Genomic DNA, 19838 nt, shown 5'->3' with positions numbered 1-19838 from the left:
ATGGCAGATTGCAGGAGCCACTTTGCACCATCAAACCAGCCCGACTTGGCACTGGTGTCACCTCTGGTCTGGGAACCATCCTGCGTATCGTGGGTTCTAAGGAGCCAGCCGGCCACTCCCAGCCACAGGCCCCCAAACACAAACAACGGCGCTTTTCCCTGGAAAACAAAACTCGCCTGCCAACTTTTTGATGGCAGATTGCAGGAGCCACTTGGTACTATCAAATCAGCCCAACTTGGCACTGGTGCCACCATGGGTCTGGTCACCATCCTGCCTATCGTAGCTTTTCACGAGCCAGCCGGTCACTCCCAGCCATAGGCCCCCAGACACAAAGCTCGGCCCGTTTCCCTGGCAAACAAAAGTAAGCTGCCCCGCATCTGGATGGCAGATTGCAGGAGCCACTTGGTACTATCAAACCAGCCCGACTTGTCACTGGTGCCACCTCTGGCCTGGAAACCATCCTGCGTATCGTAGACTCTAAGGAGCCAGCCGGCCACTCCCAGCTACAGGCCCCCAAACACAAACAACGGCGCTTTTCCCTGGAAAACAAAACTCGCCTGCCAACTTTTTGATGGCAGATTGCAGGAGCCACTTGGTACTATCAAACCAGCCCACCTTGGCACTGGTGCCACCATGGGTCTGGTAACCATCCTGCCTATCGTAGCTTTTCAGGAGCCAGCCGGTCACTCCCAGTCATAGACCCCCACACACAAACCTCGGCCCGTTTCCCTGGCAAACAAAAGTAAGCTGCCCCGCTTCTGGATGGCAGATTGCAGGACACACGTTGTACTATCAAACCAGCCCGACTTGGAACTGGTGCCACCTCTGGTCTTGGAACCATCCTGCGTATCGTGGGTTCTAAGGAGCCAGCCAGCCACTCCCAGCCACATGCCCCCAAACACAAACAACGGCGCTTTTCCCTGGAAAACAAAACTCGCCTGCCAACTTTTTGATGGCAGATTGCAGGAGCCACTTGGTACTATCAAACCAGCCCAACTTGGCACTGGTGCCACCATGGGTCTGGTCACCATCCTGCCTATCGTAGCTTTTCAGGACCTAGCCGGCCACTCCCAGCCATAGGCCCCCAGACACAAACCTCGGCCCGTTTCCCTGGCAAACAAAAGTAAGCTGCCCCACTTCTGGATGGCAGATTGCAGGAACCACTTGGTACTATCAAACCAGACCGACTTGGCACTGGTGCCGCCTTGGGTCTGGGAACCATCCTGCGTATCGTGGATTCTAATTAGCCAGCCGGCCACTCCCAGCCACAGGCCCCCAAACACAAACAACGGCGCTTTTCCCTGGTAAACAAAACTCGCCTGACAACCTTTTGATTGCATATTTCAGGAGCCACTTGGTAATATCAAACCAGCCCGACTTGGCACTGCTACCACCATGGGTCTGGTCACCATCCTGCCTATCGTAGCTTTTCAGGAGCCAGCCGGTCACTCCCAGCCATAAGCCCCCAGAGAAAAACCTCGGCCCGTTTCACTGGCAAACAAAAGTAAGCTACCCCGTTTCTGGATGGCAGATTGCAGGACGCACTTGGTACTATCAAACCAGCCCGATTTGGAACTGGTGCCACCTCTGGTCTGGGAACCATGCTGCGTATCGTGGATTCTAATTAGCCAGCCGGCCACTCCCAGCCACAGGCCCCCAAACACAAACAAGGGCGCTTTTCCCTGGAAAACAAAACTCGCCTGCCAACTTTTTGATGGCAGATTGCAGGAGCCACTTGGTACTATCAAACCAGCCCACCTTGGCACTGCTGCCACCATGGGTCTGGTAACCATCCTGCCTATCGTAGAATTCAGGAGCCGGCCGGTCACTCCCAGCCATAGGCCCCCAGACACAAACCTCGGCCCGTTTCCCTGGCAAACAAAAGTAAGCTGCCCCGCTTCTGGATGGCAGATTGCAGGACGCACGTGGTACTATCAAACCAGCCCGACTTGGCACTGGTGCAACCTCTGGTCTGGGAACCATCCTGCGTATCGTGGATTCTAAGGAGCCAGCCGGCCACTCCCAGCCACAGGCCCCCAAACACAAACAACGGCGCATTTCCCTGGAAAACAAAACTCTCCTGCCAACCTTTTGATGGCAGATTGCAGGAGCCACTTGGTACTATCAACCAGCCCAACTTGGCACTGGTGCCACCATGGGTCTGGTCACCATCCTGCCTATCGTAGCTTTTCAGGACCTAGCCGGTCACTCCCAGCCATAGGCCCCCAGACGCAAACCTCGGCCCGTTTCCCTTGCAAACAAAAGTAAGCTGCCCCGCTTCTGGATGGCAGATTGCAGGACGCACTTGGTGCTATCAAACCAGCCCAACTTGGCACTGGTGCCGCCTTGGGTCTGGGAACCTTCCTGCGTATCGTGGATTCTAATTAGCCAGCCGGCCACTCCCAACTACAGGCCCCCAAACACAAACAACGGCGCTTTTCCCTGGAAAACAAAACTCGCCTGCCAACATTCTGATGGCAGATTGCAGGACGCACGTGGTACTATGAAACCAGCCCGACTTGTCACTGGTGCCACCTCTGGTCTGGGAACCATGCTGCGTATCGTGGATTCTACTTAGCCAGCCGGCCACTCCCAGCCACAGGCCCCCAAACACAAACAACGGCGCTTTTCCCTGGAAAACAAAACTCGCCTGCCAACTTTTTGATGGCAGATTGCAGGAGCCACTTGGTACTATCAAACCAGCCCACCTTGGCACTGGTGCCACCATGGGTCTGGTAACCATCCTGCCTATCGTAGAATTCAGGAGCCCGCCGGTCACTCCCAGCCATAGGCCCCCAGACACAAACCTCGGCCCGTTTCCCTGGCAAACAAAAGTAAGCTGCCCCGCTTCTGGATGGCAGATTGCAGGAGCCACTTTGCACCATCAAACCAGCCCGACTTGGCACTGGTGCAACCTCTGGTCTGGGAACCATCCTGCGTATCGTGGATTCTAAGGAGCCAGCCGGCCACTCCCAGCCACAGGCCCCCAAACACAAACAACGGCGCATTTCCCTGGAAAACAAAACTCGCCTGCCAACCTTTTGATGGCAGATTGCAGGAGCCACTTGGTACTATCAACCAGCCCAACTTGGCACTGGTGCCACCATGGGTCTGGTCACCATCCTGCCTATCGTAGCTTTTCAGGACCTAGCCGGTCTCTCCCAGCCATAGACCCCCAGACGCAAACCTCGGCCCTTTTCCATTGCAAACAAAAGTAAGCTGCCCCGCTTCTGGATGGCAGATTGCAGGACGCACTTGGTACTATCAAACCAGCCCAACTTGGCACTGGTGCCACCTTGGGTCTGGGAACCTTCCTGCGTATCGTGGATTCTAATTAGCCAGCCGGCCACTCCCAACTACAGGCCCCCAAACACAAACAACGGCGCTTTTCCCTGGAAAACAAAACTCGCCTGCCAACTTTTTGATGGCAGATTGCAGGAGCCACTTGGTACTATCAAACCAGCCCAACTTGGCACTGGTGCCACCATGGGTCTGGTCACCATCCTGCCTATCGTAGCTTTTCAGGAGCCAGCCGGTCACTCCCAGCCATAGGCCCCCAGACACAAACCTCGGCCCGTTTCCCTGGCAAACAAAAGTAAGCTGCCCCGCTTCTGGATGGCAGATTGCAGGAGCCACTTGGTACTATCAAACCAGCCCGACTTGGAACTGGTGCCACCTCTGGTCTGGGAACCATGCTGCGTATCGTGGATTCTAAGGAGTCAGCCGGCCACTCTCAGCCACAGGCCCCCAAACACAAACAAGGGCGCTTTTCCCTGGAAAACAAAACTCGCCTGCCAACATTTTGATGGCAGATTGCAGGAGCCACTTGGTACTATCAAACCAGCCCAACTTGGCACTGGTGCCACCATGGGTCTGGTCACCATCCTGCCTATCGTAGCTTTTCAGGACCTAGCCGGTCACTCCCAGCCATAGGCCCCCAGACACAAACCTCGGCCCGTTTCCCTGGCAAACAAAAGTAAGCTGCCCCGCTTCTGGATGGCAGATTGCAGGAGCTACTTTGCACCATCAAACCAGCCTGACTTGGCACTGGTTCCACCTCTAGTCTGGGAACCATCCTGCGTATCGTGGATTCTAATTAGCCAGCCGGCCACTCCCAGCCACAGGCCCCCAAACACAAACAACGGCGCTTTTCCCTGGAAAACAAAACTCGCCTGCCAACTTTTTGATGGCAGATTGCAGGAGCCACTTGGTACTATCAAACCAGCCCAACTTGGCACTGGTGCCACCATGGGTCTGGTCACCATCCTGCCTATCGTAGCTTTTCAGGACCTAGCCGGTCACTCCCAGCCATAGGCCCCCAGACACAAACCTCGGCCCGTTTCCCTGGCAAACAAAAGTAAGCTGCCCCGCTTCTGGATGGCAGATTGCAGGAGCTACTTTGCACCATCAAACCAGCCTGACTTGGCACTGGTTCCACCTCTAGTCTGGGAACCATCCTGCGTATCGTGGATTCTAATTAGCCAGCCGGCCACTCCCAGCCACAGGCCCCCAAACACAAACAACGGCGCTTTTCCCTGGAAAACAAAACTCGCCTGCCAACTTTTTGATGGCAGATTGCAGGAGCCACTTGGTACTATCAAACCAGCCCACCTTGGCACTGGTGCCACCATGGGTCTGGTAACCATCCTGCCTATCGTAGAATTCAGGAGCCCGCCGGTCACTCCCAGCCATAGGCCCCCAGACACAAACCTCGGCCCGTTTCCCTGGCAAACAAAAGTAAGCTGCCCCGCTTCTGGATGGCAGATTGCAGGAGCCACTTTGCACCATCAAACCAGCCCGACTTGGCACTGGTGCAACCTCTGGTCTGGGAACCATCCTGCGTATCGTGGATTCTAAGGAGCCAGCCGGCCACTCCCAGCCACAGGCCCCCAAACACAAACAACGGCGCATTTCCCTGGAAAACAAAACTCGCCTGCCAACCTTTTGATGGCAGATTGCAGGAGCCACTTGGTACTATCAACCAGCCCAACTTGGCACTGGTGCCACCATGGGTCTGGTCACCATCCTGCCTATCGTAGCTTTTCAGGACCTAGCCGGTCTCTCCCAGCCATAGACCCCCAGACGCAAACCTCGGCCCTTTTCCATTGCAAACAAAAGTAAGCTGCCCCGCTTCTGGATGGCAGATTGCAGGACGCACTTGGTACTATCAAACCAGCCCAACTTGGCACTGGTGCCACCTTGGGTCTGGGAACCTTCCTGCGTATCGTGGATTCTAATTAGCCAGCCGGCCACTCCCAACTACAGGCCCCCAAACACAAACAACGGCGCTTTTCCCTGGAAAACAAAACTCGCCTGCCAACTTTTTGATGGCAGATTGCAGGAGCCACTTGGTACTATCAAACCAGCCCAACTTGGCACTGGTGCCACCATGGGTCTGGTCACCATCCTGCCTATCGTAGCTTTTCAGGAGCCAGCCGGTCACTCCCAGCCATAGGCCCCCAGACACAAACCTCGGCCCATTTCCCTGGCAAACAAAAGTAAGCTGCCCCGCTTCTGGATGGCAGATTGCAGGAGCCACTTGGTACTATCAAACCAGCCCGACTTGGAACTGGTGCCACCTCTGGTCTGGGAACCATGCTGCGTATCGTGGATTCTAAGGAGTCAGCCGGCCACTCTCAGCCACAGGCCCCCAAACACAAACAAGGGCGCTTTTCCCTGGAAAACAAAACTCGCCTGCCAACATTTTGATGGCAGATTGCAGGAGCCACTTGGTACTATCAAACCAGCCCAACTTGGCACTGGTGCCACCATGGGTCTGGTCACCATCCTGCCTATCGTAGCTTTTCAGGACCTAGCCGGTCACTCCCAGCCATAGGCCCCCAGACACAAACCTCGGCCCGTTTCCCTGGCAAACAAAAGTAAGCTGCCCCGCTTCTGGATGGCAGATTGCAGGAGCTACTTTGCACCATCAAACCAGCCTGACTTGGCACTGGTTCCACCTCTAGTCTGGGAACCATCCTGCGTATCGTGGATTCTAATTAGCCAGCCGGCCACTCCCAGCCACAGGCCCCCAAACACAAACAACGGCGCTTTTCCCTGGAAAACAAAACTCGCCTGCCAACTTTTTGATGGCAGATTGCAGGAGCCACTTGGTACTATCAAACCAGCCCAACTTGGCACTGGTGCCACCATGGGTCTGGTCACCATCCTGCCTATCGTAGCTTTTCAGGACCTAGCCGGTCACTCCCAGCCATAGGCCCCCAGACACAAACCTCGGCCCGTTTCCCTGGCAAACAAAAGTAAGCTGCCCCGCTTCTGGATGGCAGATTGCAGGAGCTACTTTGCACCATCAAACCAGCCTGACTTGGCACTGGTTCCACCTCTAGTCTGGGAACCATCCTGCGTATCGTGGATTCTAATTAGCCAGCCGGCCACTCCCAGCCACAGGCCCCCAAACACAAACAACGGCGCTTTTCCCTGGAAAACAAAACTCGCCTGCCAACTTTTTGATGGCAGATTGCAGGAGCCACTTGGTACTATCAAACCAGCCCAACTTGGCACTGGTGCCACCATGGGTCTGGTCACCATCCTGCCTATCGTAGCTTTTCAGGACCTAGCCGGTCACTCCCAGCCATAGGCCCACAGACACAAACCTCAGCCCGTTTCCCTGGCAAACAAAAGTAAGCTGCCCCACTTCTGGATGGCAGATTGCAGGACACACGTGGTACTATCAAACCAGCCCGATTTGTCACTGGTGCCACCTCTGGTCTGGGAACCATGCTGCGTATCGTGGATTCTAATTAGCCAGCCGGCCACTCCCAGCCACAGGCCCCCAAACACAAACAACTGCGCTTTTCCCTGGAAAACAAAACTCGCCTGCCAACTTTTTGATGGCAGATTGCAGGAGCCACTTGGTACTATCAAACCAGCCCACCTTGGCACTGGTGCCACCATGGGTCTGGTAACCATCCTGCCTATCGTAGAAATCAGGAGCCCACCGGTCACTCCCAGCCATAGGGCCCCAGACACAAACCTCGGCCCGTTTCCCTGGCAAACAAAAGTAAGCTGCCCCGCTTCTGGATGGCAGATTGCAGGAGCCACTTTGCACCATCAAACCAGCCCGACTTGGCACTGGTGCAACCTCTGGTCTGGGAACCATCCTGCGTATCGTGGATTCTAAGGAGCCAGCCGGCCACTCCCAGCCACAGGCCCCCAAACACAAACAACGGCGCTTTTCCCTGGAAAACAAAACTCGCCTGCCAACTTTTTGATGGCAGATTGCAGGAGCCACTTGGTACTATCAAACCAGCCCAACTTGGCACTGGTGCCACCATGGGTCTGGTCACCATCCTGCCTATCGTAGCTTTTCAGGAGCCAGCCGGTCACTCCCAGCCATAGGCCCCCAGACACAAACCTCGGCCCGTTTCCCTGGCAAACAAAAGTAAGCTGCCCCGCTTCTGGATGGCAGATTGCAGGACGCACGTGGTACTATCAAACCAGCCCGACTTGTCACTGGTGCCACCTCTGGCCTGGGAACCATCCTGCGTATCGTAGACTCTAAGGAGCCAGCCCGCCACTCCCAGCCACAGGCCCCCAAACACAAACAATGGCGCTTTTCCCTGGAAAACAAAACTCGCCTGCCAACTTTTTGATGGCAGATTGCAGGAGCCACTTGGTACTATCAAACCAGCCCAACTTGGCACTGGTGCCACCATGGGTCTGGTCACCATCCTGCCTATCGTGGCTTTTCAGGAGCCAGCCGGTCACTCCCAGCCATAAGCCCCAGAGAAAAACCTCGGCCCGTTTCCCTGGCAAACAAAAGTAAGCTGCCCCGCTTCTGGATGGCAGATTGCAGGAGCCACTTGGTACTATCAAACCAGCCCGACTTGGAACTGGTGCAACCTCTGGTCTGGGAACCATGCTGCGTATCGTGGATTCTAAGGAGTCAGCCGGCCACTCTCAGCCACAGGCCCCCAAACACAAACAAGGGCGCTTTTCCCTGGAAAACAAAACTCGCCTGCCAACATTTTGATGGCAGATTGCAGGAGCCACTTGGTACTATCAAACCAGCCCAACTTGGCACTTGTGCCACCATGGGTCTGGTCACCATCCTGCCTATCGTAGCTTTTCAGGACCTAGCCGGTCACTCCCAGCCATAGGCCCCCAGACACAAACCTCGGCCCGTTTCCCTGGCAAACAAAAGTAAGCTGCCCCGCTTCTGGATGGCAGATTGCAGGAGCTACTTTGCACCATCAAACCAGCCTGACTTGGCACTGGTTCCACCTCTAGTCTGGGAACCATCCTGCGTATCGTGGATTCTAATTAGCCAGCCGGCCACTCCCAGCCACAGGCCCCCAAACACAAACAACGGCGCTTTTCCCTGGAAAACAAAACTCGCCTGCCAACTTTTTGATGGCAGATTGCAGGAGCCACTTGGTACTATCAAACCAGCCCAACTTGGCACTGGTGCCACCATGGGTCTGGTCACCATCCTGCCTATCGTAGCTTTTCAGGACCTAGCCGGTCACTCCCAGCCATAGGCCCCCAGACACAAACCTCGGCCCGTTTCCCTGGCAAACAAAAGTAAGCTGCCCCGCTTCTGGATGGCAGATTGCAGGACACACGTGGTACTATCAAACCAGCCCGATTTGTCACTGGTGCCACCTCTGGTCTGGGAACCATGCTGCGTATCGTGGATTCTAATTAGCCAGCCGGCCACTCCCAGCCACAGGCCCCCAAACACAAACAACTGCGCTTTTCCCTGGAAAACAAAACTCGCCTGCCAACTTTTTGATGGCAGATTGCAGGAGCCACTTGGTACTATCAAACCAGCCCACCTTGGCACTGGTGCCACCATGGGTCTGGTAACCATCCTGCCTATCGTAGAAATCAGGAGCCCACCGGTCACTCCCAGCCATAGGCCCCCAGACACAAACCTCGGCCCGTTTCCCTGGCAAACAAAAGTAAGCTGCCCCGCTTCTGGATGGCAGATTGCAGGAGCCACTTTGCACCATCAAACCAGCCCGACTTGGCACTGGTGCAACCTCTGGTCTGGGAACCATCCTGCGTATCGTGGATTCTAAGGAGCCAGCCGGCCACTCCCAGCCACAGGCCCCCAAACACAAACAACGGCGCTTTTCCCTGGAAAACAAAACTCGCCTGCCAACTTTTTGATGGCAGATTGCAGGAGCCACTTGGTACTATCAAACCAGCCCAACTTGGCACTGGTGCCACCATGGGTCTGGTCACCATCCTGCCTATCGTAGCTTTTCAGGAGCCAGCCGGTCACTCCCAGCCATAGGCCCCCAGACACAAACCTTGGCCCGTTTCCCTGGCAAACAAAAGTAAGCTGCCCCGCTTCTGGATGGCAGATTGCAGGACGCACGTGGTACTATCAAACCAGCCCGACTTGTCACTGGTGCCACCTCTGGCCTGGGAACCATCCTGCGTATCGTAGACTCTAAGGAGCCAGCCGGCCACTCCCAGCCACAGGCCCCCAAACACAAACAATGGCGCTTTTCCCTGGAAAACAAAACTCGCCTGCCAACTTTTTGATGGCAGATTGCAGGAGCCACTTGGTACTATCAAACCAGCCCAACTTGGCACTGGTGCCACCATGGGTCTGGTCACCATCCTGCCTATCGTGGCTTTTCAGGAGCCAGCCGGTCACTCCCAGCCATAAGCCCCAGAGAAAAACCTCGGCCCGTTTCCCTGGCAAACAAAAGTAAGCTGCCCCGCTTCTGGATGGCAGATTGCAGGAGCCACTTGGTACTATCAAACCAGCCCAACTTGGCACTGGTGCCACCATGGGTCTAGTCACCATCCTGCCTATCGTAGCTTTTCAGGACCTAGCCGGTCACTCCCAACCATAGGCCCACAGACAGAAACGTCGGCCCGTTTCCCTGGCAAACAAAAGTAAGCTGCCCCGTTTCTGGATGGCAGATTGCAGGAACCACTTGGTACTATCAAACCAGACCGACTTGGCACTGGTGCCGCCTTGGGTCTGGGAGCCATCCTGCGTATCGTGGATTCTAAGGAGCCAGCCGGCCACTCCCAGCCACAGGCCCCCAAACACAAACAACGGCGCTTTTCCCTGGTAAACAAAACTCGCCTGACAACCTTTTGATTGCATATTTCAGGAGCCACTTGGTACTATCAAACCAGCCCGACTTGGCACTGGTGCCACCTTTGGTCTGGTCACCATCCTGCCTATCGTAGCTTTTCGGGACCTAGCTGGTCACTCCCAGCCATAGGCCCCCAGACACAAACCTCGGCCCGTTTCCCTGGCAAACAAAAGTAAGCTGCCCCGCTTCTGGATGGTAGATTGCAGGAGCCACTTGGTACTATCAAACCAGCCCAACTTGGCACTGGTGCCACCTTGGGTCTGGGAACCTTCCTGCGTATCGTGGATTTTAAGGAGCCAGCCGGCCACTCCCAACCACAGGCCCCCAAACACAAACAACTGCGCTTTTCCCTGGAAAACAAAACTCGCCTGCCAACTTTTTGATGGCAGATTGCAGGAACCACTTGGTACTATCAAACCAGCCCAACTTGGCACTGGTGCTACCATGGGTCTGGTCACCATCCTGCCTATCGTAGCTTTTCAGGACCTAGCCGGTCACTCCCAGCCATAGGCCCACAGACAGAAACGTCGGCCCCTTTCCCTGGCAAACAAAAGTAAGCTGCCCCGCTTCTGGATGGCAGATTGCAGGAACCACTTTGTACTATCAAACCAGACCGACTTGGCACTGGTGCCACCTTGGGTCTGGGAACCATCCTGCATATCGTGGATTCTAAGGAGCCAGCCGGCCACTCCCAGCCACAGGCCCCCAAACACAAACAACGGCGCTTTTCCCTGGTAAACAAAACTCGCCTGCCAACATTTTCATGGCAGATTGCAGGAGCTACTTTGTACTATCAAACCAGCCCAACTTGGCACTGGTGCCACCATGGGTCTGGTCACCATCCTGCCTATCGTAGCTTTTCAGGAGCCAGCCGGTCACTCCCAGCCATAGGCCCCCAGACACAAACCTCGGCCCGTTTCCCTGGCAAACAAAAGTAAGCTGCCCCGCTTCTGGATGGCAGATTGCAGGAGCCACTTGGTACTATCAAACCAGCCCGACTTGTCACTGGTGCCACCTCTGGCCTGGGAACCACCCTGCGTATCGTAGACTCTAAGGAGCCAGCCGGCCACTCCCAGCAACAGGCCCCCAAATAAAAACAATGGCACTTTTCCCTGGAAAACAAAACTCGCCTGCCAACTTTTTGATGGCAGATTGCAGGAGCCACTTGGTACTATCAAACCAGCCCAACTTGGCACTGGTGCCACCATGGGTCTGGTCACCATCCTGCCTATCGTAGCTTTTCAGGAGCCAGCCGGTCACTCCCAGCCATAAGCCCCCAGAGAAAAACCTCGGCCCGTTTCACTGGCAAACAAAAGTAAGCTACCCCGTTTCTGGATGGCAGATTGCAGGACGCACTTGGTACTATCAAACCAGCCCGATTTGTCACTGGTGCCACCTCTGGTCTGGGAACCATGCTGCGTATCGTGGATTCTACTTAGCCAGCCGGCCACTCCCAGCCACAGGCCCCCAAACACAAACAACTGCGCTTTTCCCTGGAAAACAAAACTCGCCTGCCAACTTTTTGATGGCAGATTGCAGGAGCCACTTGGTACTATCAAACCAGCCCACCTTGGCACTGGTGCCACCATGGGTCTGGTAACCATCCTGCCTATCGTAGAATTCAGGAGCCCGCCGGTCACTCCCAGCCATAGGCCCCCAGACACAAACCTTGGCCCGTTTCCCTGGCAAACAAAAGTAAGCTGCCCCGCTTCTGGATGGCAGATTGCAGGACGCACGTGGTACTATCAAACCAGCCCGACTTGTCACTGGTGCCACCTCTGGCCTGGGAACCATCCTGCGTATCGTAGACTCTAAGGAGCCAGCCGGCCACTCCCAGCCACAGGCCCCCAAACACAAACAATGGCGCTTTTCCCTGGAAAACAAAACTCGCCTGCCAACTTTTTGATGGCAGATTGCAGGAGCCACTTGGTACTATCAAACCAGCCCAACTTGGCACTGGTGCCACCATGGGTCTGGTCACCATCCTGCCTATCGTGGCTTTTCAGGAGCCAGCCGGTCACTCCCAGCCATAAGCCCCAGAGAAAAACCTCGGCCCGTTTCCCTGGCAAACAAAAGTAAGCTGCCCCGCTTCTGGATGGCAGATTGCAGGAGCCACTTGGTACTATCAAACCAGCCCAACTTGGCACTGGTGCCACCATGGGTCTAGTCACCATCCTGCCTATCGTAGCTTTTCAGGACCTAGCCGGTCACTCCCAACCATAGGCCCACAGACAGAAACGTCGGCCCGTTTCCCTGGCAAACAAAAGTAAGCTGCCCCGTTTCTGGATGGCAGATTGCAGGAACCACTTGGTACTATCAAACCAGACCGACTTGGCACTGGTGCCGCCTTGGGTCTGGGAGCCATCCTGCGTATCGTGGATTCTAAGGAGCCAGCCGGCCACTCCCAGCCACAGGCCCCCAAACACAAACAACGGCGCTTTTCCCTGGTAAACAAAACTCGCCTGACAACCTTTTGATTGCATATTTCAGGAGCCACTTGGTACTATCAAACCAGCCCGACTTGGCACTGGTGCCACCTTTGGTCTGGTCACCATCCTGCCTATCGTAGCTTTTCGGGACCTAGCTGGTCACTCCCAGCCATAGGCCCCCAGACACAAACCTCGGCCCGTTTCCCTGGCAAACAAAAGTAAGCTGCCCCGCTTCTGGATGGTAGATTGCAGGAGCCACTTGGTACTATCAAACCAGCCCAACTTGGCACTGGTGCCACCTTGGGTCTGGGAACCTTCCTGCGTATCGTGGATTTTAAGGAGCCAGCCGGCCACTCCCAACCACAGGCCCCCAAACACAAACAACTGCGCTTTTCCCTGGAAAACAAAACTCGCCTGCCAACTTTTTGATGGCAGATTGCAGGAACCACTTGGTACTATCAAACCAGCCCAACTTGGCACTGGTGCTACCATGGGTCTGGTCACCATCCTGCCTATCGTAGCTTTTCAGGACCTAGCCGGTCACTCCCAGCCATAGGCCCACAGACAGAAACGTCGGCCCCTTTCCCTGGCAAACAAAAGTAAGCTGCCCCGCTTCTGGATGGCAGATTGCAGGAACCACTTTGTACTATCAAACCAGACCGACTTGGCACTGGTGCCACCTTGGGTCTGGGAACCATCCTGCATATCGTGGATTCTAAGGAGCCAGCCGGCCACTCCCAGCCACAGGCCCCCAAACACAAACAACGGCGCTTTTCCCTGGTAAACAAAACTCGCCTGCCAACATTTTCATGGCAGATTGCAGGAGCTACTTTGTACTATCAAACCAGCCCAACTTGGCACTGGTGCCACCATGGGTCTGGTCACCATCCTGCCTATCGTAGCTTTTCAGGAGCCAGCCGGTCACTCCCAGCCATAGGCCCCCAGACACAAACCTCGGCCCGTTTCCCTGGCAAACAAAAGTAAGCTGCCCCGCTTCTGGATGGCAGATTGCAGGAGCCACTTGGTACTATCAAACCAGCCCGACTTGTCACTGGTGCCACCTCTGGCCTGGGAACCACCCTGCGTATCGTAGACTCTAAGGAGCCAGCCGGCCACTCCCAGCAACAGGCCCCCAAATAAAAACAATGGCACTTTTCCCTGGAAAACAAAACTCGCCTGCCAACTTTTTGATGGCAGATTGCAGGAGCCACTTGGTACTATCAAACCAGCCCAACTTGGCACTGGTGCCACCATGGGTCTGGTCACCATCCTGCCTATCGTAGCTTTTCAGGAGCCAGCCGGTCACTCCCAGCCATAAGCCCCCAGAGAAAAACCTCGGCCCGTTTCACTGGCAAACAAAAGTAAGCTACCCCGTTTCTGGATGGCAGATTGCAGGACGCACTTGGTACTATCAAACCAGCCCGATTTGTCACTGGTGCCACCTCTGGTCTGGGAACCATGCTGCGTATCGTGGATTCTACTTAGCCAGCCGGCCACTCCCAGCCACAGGCCCCCAAACACAAACAACTGCGCTTTTCCCTGGAAAACAAAACTCGCCTGCCAACTTTTTGATGGCAGATTGCAGGAGCCACTTGGTACTATCAAACCAGCCCACCTTGGCACTGGTGCCACCATGGGTCTGGTAACCATCCTGCCTATCGTAGAATTCAGGAGCCCGCCGGTCACTCCCAGCCATAGGCCCCCAGACACAAACCTCGGCTCGTTTCCCTGGCAAACAAAAGTAAGCTACCCCGCTTCTGGATGGCAGATTGCAGGAGCCACTTTGCACCATCAAACCAGCCCGACTTGGCACTGGTGCAACCTCTGGTCTGGGAACCATCCTGCGTATCGTGGATTCTAAGGAGCCAGCCGGCCACTCCCAGCCACAGGCCCCCAAACACAAACAACGGCACATTTCCCTGGAAAACAAAACTCGCCTGCCAACCTTTTGATGGCAGATTGCAGGAGCCACTTGGTACTATCAACCAGCCCAACTTGGCACTGGTGCCACCATGGGTCTGGTCACCATCCTGCCTATCGTAGCTTTTCAGGACCTAGCCGGTCACTCCCAGCCATAGACCCCCAGACGCAAACCTCGGCCCGTTTCCCTTGCAAACAAAAGTAAGCTGCCCCGCTTCTGGATGGCATATTGCAGGACGCACTTGGTACTATCAAACCAGCCCAACTTGGCACTGGTGCCACCTTGGGTCTGGGAACCTTCCTGCATATCGTGGATTCTAATTAGCCAGCCGGCCACTCCCAACTACAGGCCCCCAAACATAAACAACGGCGCTTTTCCCTGGAAAACAAAACTCGCCTGCCAACTTTTTGATGGCAGATTGCAGGAGCCACTTGGTACTATCAAACCAGCCCAACTTGGCACTGGGGCCACCTTGGGTCTGGGAACCTTCCTGCATATCGTGGATTCTAAGGAGTCAGCCGGCCACTCTCAGCCACAGGCCCCCAAACACAAACAAGGGCGCTTTTCCCTGGAAAACAAAACTCGCCTGCCAACATTTTGATGGCAGATTGCAGGAGCCACTTGGTACTATCAAACCAGCCCAACTTGGCACTGGTGCCACCATGGGTCTGGTCACCATCCTGCCTATCGTGGCTTTTCAGGAGCCAGCCGGTCACTCCCAGCCATAAGCCCCAGAGAAAAACCTCGGCCCGTTTCCCTGGCAAACAAAAGTAAGCTGCCCCGCTTCTGGATGGCAGATTGCAGGAGCCACTTGGTACTATCAAACCAGGCCGACTTGGAACTGGTGCCACCTCTGGTCTGGGAACCATCCTGCGTATCGTGGATTCTAATTAGCCAGCCGGCCACTCCCAGCCACAGGCCCCCAAACACAAACAACGGCGCTTTTCCCTGGAAAACAAAACTCGCCTGCCAACTTTTTGATGGCAGATTGCAGGAGCCACTTGGTACTATCAAACCAGCCCAACTTGGCACTGGTGCCACCATGGGTCTGGTCACCATCCTGCCTATCGTAGCTTTTCAGGACCTAGCCGGTCACTCCCAGCCATAGGCTCACAGACACAAACCTCAGCCCGTTTCCCTGGCAAACAAAAGTAAGCTGCCCCGCTTCTGGATGGCAGATTGCAGGACACACGTGGTACTATCAAACCAGCCCGATTTGTCACTGGTGCCACCTCTGGTCTGGGAACCATGCTGCGTATCGTGGATTCTAATTAGCCAGCCGGCCACTCCCAGCCACAGGCCCCCAAACACAAACAACTGCGCTTTTCCCTGGAAAACAAAACTCGCCTGCCAACTTTTTGATGGCAGATTGCAGGAGCCACTTGGTACTATCAAACCAGCCCACCTTGGCACTGGTGCCACCATGGGTCTGGTAACCATCCTGCCTATCGTAGAAATCAGGAGCCCACCGGTCACTCCCAGCCATAGGCCCCCAGACACAAACCTCGGCCCGTTTCCCTGGCAAACAAAAGTAAGCTGCCCCGCTTCTGGATGGCAGATTGCAGGAGCCACTTTGCACCATCAAACCAGCCCGACTTGGCACTGGTGCAACCTCTGGTCTGGGAACCATCCTGCGTATCGTGGATTCTAAGGAGCCAGCCGGCCACTCCCAGCCACAGGCCCCCAAACACAAACAACGGCGCTTTTCCCTGGAAAACAAAACTCGCCTGCCAACTTTTTGATGGCAGATTGCAGGAGCCACTTGGTACTATCAAACCAGCCCAACTTGGCACTGGTGCCACCATGGGTCTGGTCACCATCCTGCCTATCGTAGCTTTTCAGGAGCCAGCCGGTCACTCCCAGCCATAGGCCCCCAGACACAAACCTCGGCCCGTTTCCCTGGCAAACAAAAGTAAGCTGCCCCGCTTCTGGATGGCAGATTGCAGGAGCCACTTGGTACTATCAAACCAGCCCGACTTGGAACTGGTGCCACCTCTGGTCTGGGAACCATCCTGCGTATCGTGGGTTCTAAGGAGCCAGCCGGCCACTCCCAGCCACAGGCCCCCAAACACAAACAACGGCGCTTTTCCCTGGAAAACAAAACTCGCCTGCCAACTTTTTGATGGCAGATTGGAGGAGCCACTTGGTACTATCAAACCAGCCCAACTTGGCACTGGTGCCACCATGGGTCTAGTCACCATCCTGCCTATCGTAGCTTTTCAGGACCTAGCCGGTCACTCCCAACCATAGGCCCACAGACAGAAACGTCGGCCCGTTTCCCTGGCAAACAAAAGTAAGCTGCCCCGTTTCTGGATGGCAGATTGCAGGAACCACTTGGTACTATCAAACCAGACCGACTTGGCACTGGTGCCACCTTGGGTCTGGGAACCATCCTGCGTATCGTGGATTCTAAGGAGCCAGCCGGCCACTCCCAGCCACAGGCCCCCAAACACAAACAACGGCGCTTTTCCCTGGAAAACAAAACTCGCCTGACAACATTTTGATGGCAGATTGCAGTAGCTACATTGTACTATCAAACCAGCCCAACTTGGCACTGGTGCCACCATGGGTCTGGTCACCATCCTGCCTATCGTAGCTTTTCAGGAGCCAGCCAGTCGCTCCCAGCCATAGGCCCCCAGACACAAAACTAGGCCCGTTTCCCTGGCAAACAAAAGTAAGCTGCCCCGCTTCTGGATGGCAGATTGCAGGACGCACTTGGTACTATTAAACCAGCCCAACTTGGCACTGGTGCCACCTTGGGTCTGGGAACCTTCCTGCGTATCGTGGATTCTAATTAGCCAGCCGGCCACTCCCAACTACAGGCCCCCAAACACAAACAACGGCGCTTTTCCCTGGAAATCAAAACTCGCCTGCCAACTTTTTGATGGCAGATTGCAGGAGCCACTTGGTACTATCAAACCAGCCCAACTTGGCACTGGTGCCACCATGGGTCTGGTCACCATCCTGCCTATCGTAGCTTTTCAGGAGCCAGCCGGTCACTCCCAGTCATAGACCCCACACACAAACCTCGGCCCGTTTCCCTGGCAAAAAAAAGTAAGCTGCCCCGCTTCTGGATGGCAGATTGCAGGACACACGTGGTAATATCAAACCAGCCCGACTTGGAACTGGTGCCACCTCTGGTCTTGGAACCATCCTGCGTATCATGGGTTCTAAGGAGCCAGCCGGCCACTCCCAGCCACATGCCCCCAAACACAAACAACGGCGCTTTTCCCTGGAAAACAAAACTCGCCTGCCAACTTTTTGATGGCAGATTGCAGGAGCCACTTGGTACTATCAAACCAGCCCAACTTGGCACTGGTGCCACCATGGGTCTGGTCACCATCCTGCCTATCGTAGCTTTTCACGAGCCAGCCGGTCACTCCCAGCTATAGGCCCCCAGACAGAAACCTCGGCCCGTTTCCCTGGCAAACAAAAGTAAGCTTCCCCGCTTCTGGATGGCAGATTGCAGGAACCACTTGGTACTATCAAACCAGACCGACTTGGCACTGGTGCCGCCTTGGGTCTGGGAACCATCCTGCGTATCGTGGATTCTAAGGAGCCAGCCGGCCACTCCCAGCCACAGGCCCCCAAACACAAACAACGGCGCTTTTCCCTGGTAAACAAAACTCGCCTGACAACCTTTTGATTGCATATTTCAGGAGCCACTTGGTACTATCAAACCAGCCCGACTTGGCACTGGTGCCACCATGGGTCTGGTCACCATCCTGCCTATCGTAGCTTTTCGGGACCTAGCTGGTCACTCCCAGCCATAGGCCCCCAGACACAAACCTCGGCCCGTTTCCCTGGCAAACAAAAGTAAGCTGCCCCGCTTCTGGATGGTAGATTGCAGGAGCCACTTGGTACTATCAAACCAGCCCAACTTGGCACTGGTGCCACCTTGGGTCTGGGAACCTTCCTGCGTATCGTGGATTTTAAGGAGCCAGCCGGCCACTCCCAACCACAGGCCCCCAAACACAAACAACTGCGCTTTTCCCTGGAAAACAAAACTCGCCTGCCAACTTTTTGATGGCAGATTGCAGGAACCACTTGGTACTATCAAACCAGCCCAACTTGGCACTGGTGCCACCATGGGTCTGGTCACCATCCTGCCTATCGTAGCTTTTCAGGACCTAGCCGGTCACTCCCAGCCATAGGCCCCCAGACACAAACCTCGGCCCGTTTCCCTGGCAAACAAAAGTAAGCTGCCCCGCTTCTGGATGGCAGATTGCAGGAGCTACTTTGCACCATCAAACCAGCCTGACTTGGCACTGGTTCCACCTCTAGTCTGGGAACCATCCTGCGTATCGTGGATTCTAATTAGCCAGCCGGCCACTCCCAGCCACAGGCCCCCAAACACAAACAACGGCGCTTTTCCCTGGAAAACAAAACTCGCCTGCCAACTTTTTGATGGCAGATTGCAGGAGCCACTTGGTACTATCAAACCAGCCCAACTTGGCACTGGTGCCACCATGGGTCTGGTCACCATCCTGCCTATCGTAGCTTTTCAGGACCTAGCCGGTCACTCCCAGCCATAGGCCCACAGACACAAACCTCAGCCCGTTTCCCTGGCAAACAAAAGTAAGCTGCCCCGCTTCTGGATGGCAGATTGCAGGACACACGTGGTACTATCAAACCAGCCCGATTTGTCACTGGTGCCACCTCTGGTCTGGGAACCATGCTGCGTATCGTGGATTCTAATTAGCCAGCCGGCCACTCCCAGCCACAGGCCCCCAAACACAAACAACAGCGCTTTTCCCTGGAAAACAAAACTCGCCTGCCAACTTTTTGATGGCAGATTGCAGGAGCCACTTGGTACTATCAAACCAGCCCACCTTGGCACTGGTGCCACCATGGGTCTGGTAACCATCCTGCCTATCGTAGAAATCAGGAGCCCACCGGTCACTCCCAGCCATAGGCCCCCAGACACAAACCTCGGCCCGTTTCCCTGGCAAACAAAAGTAAGCTGCCCCGCTTCTGGATGGCAGATTGCAGGAGCCACTTTGCACCATCAAACCAGCCCGACTTGGCACTGGTGCAACCTCTGGTCTGGGAACCATCCTGCGTATCGTGGATTCTAAGGAGCCAGCCGGCCACTCCCAGCCACAGGCCCCCAAACACAAACAACGGCGCTTTTCCCTGGAAAACAAAACTCGCCTGCCAACTTTTTGATGGCAGATTGCAGGAGCCACTTGGTACTATCAAACCAGCCCAACTTGGCACTGGTGCCACCATGGGTCTGGTCACCATCCTGCCTATCGTAGCTTTTCAGGAGCCAGCCGGTCACTCCCAGCCATAGGCCCCCAGACACAAACCTCGGCCCGTTTCCCTGGCAAACAAAAGTAAGCTGCCCCGCTTCTGGATGGCAGATTGCAGGACGCACGTGGTACTATCAAACCAGCCCGA

Source organism: Melospiza melodia, chromosome 13, assembly GCF_035770615.1.
Source record: "Melospiza melodia melodia isolate bMelMel2 chromosome 13, bMelMel2.pri, whole genome shotgun sequence".
Classification (NCBI taxonomy): Eukaryota; Metazoa; Chordata; class Aves; order Passeriformes; family Passerellidae; genus Melospiza; species Melospiza melodia.
Note: the sequence above shows the minus strand (reverse complement) of the source record.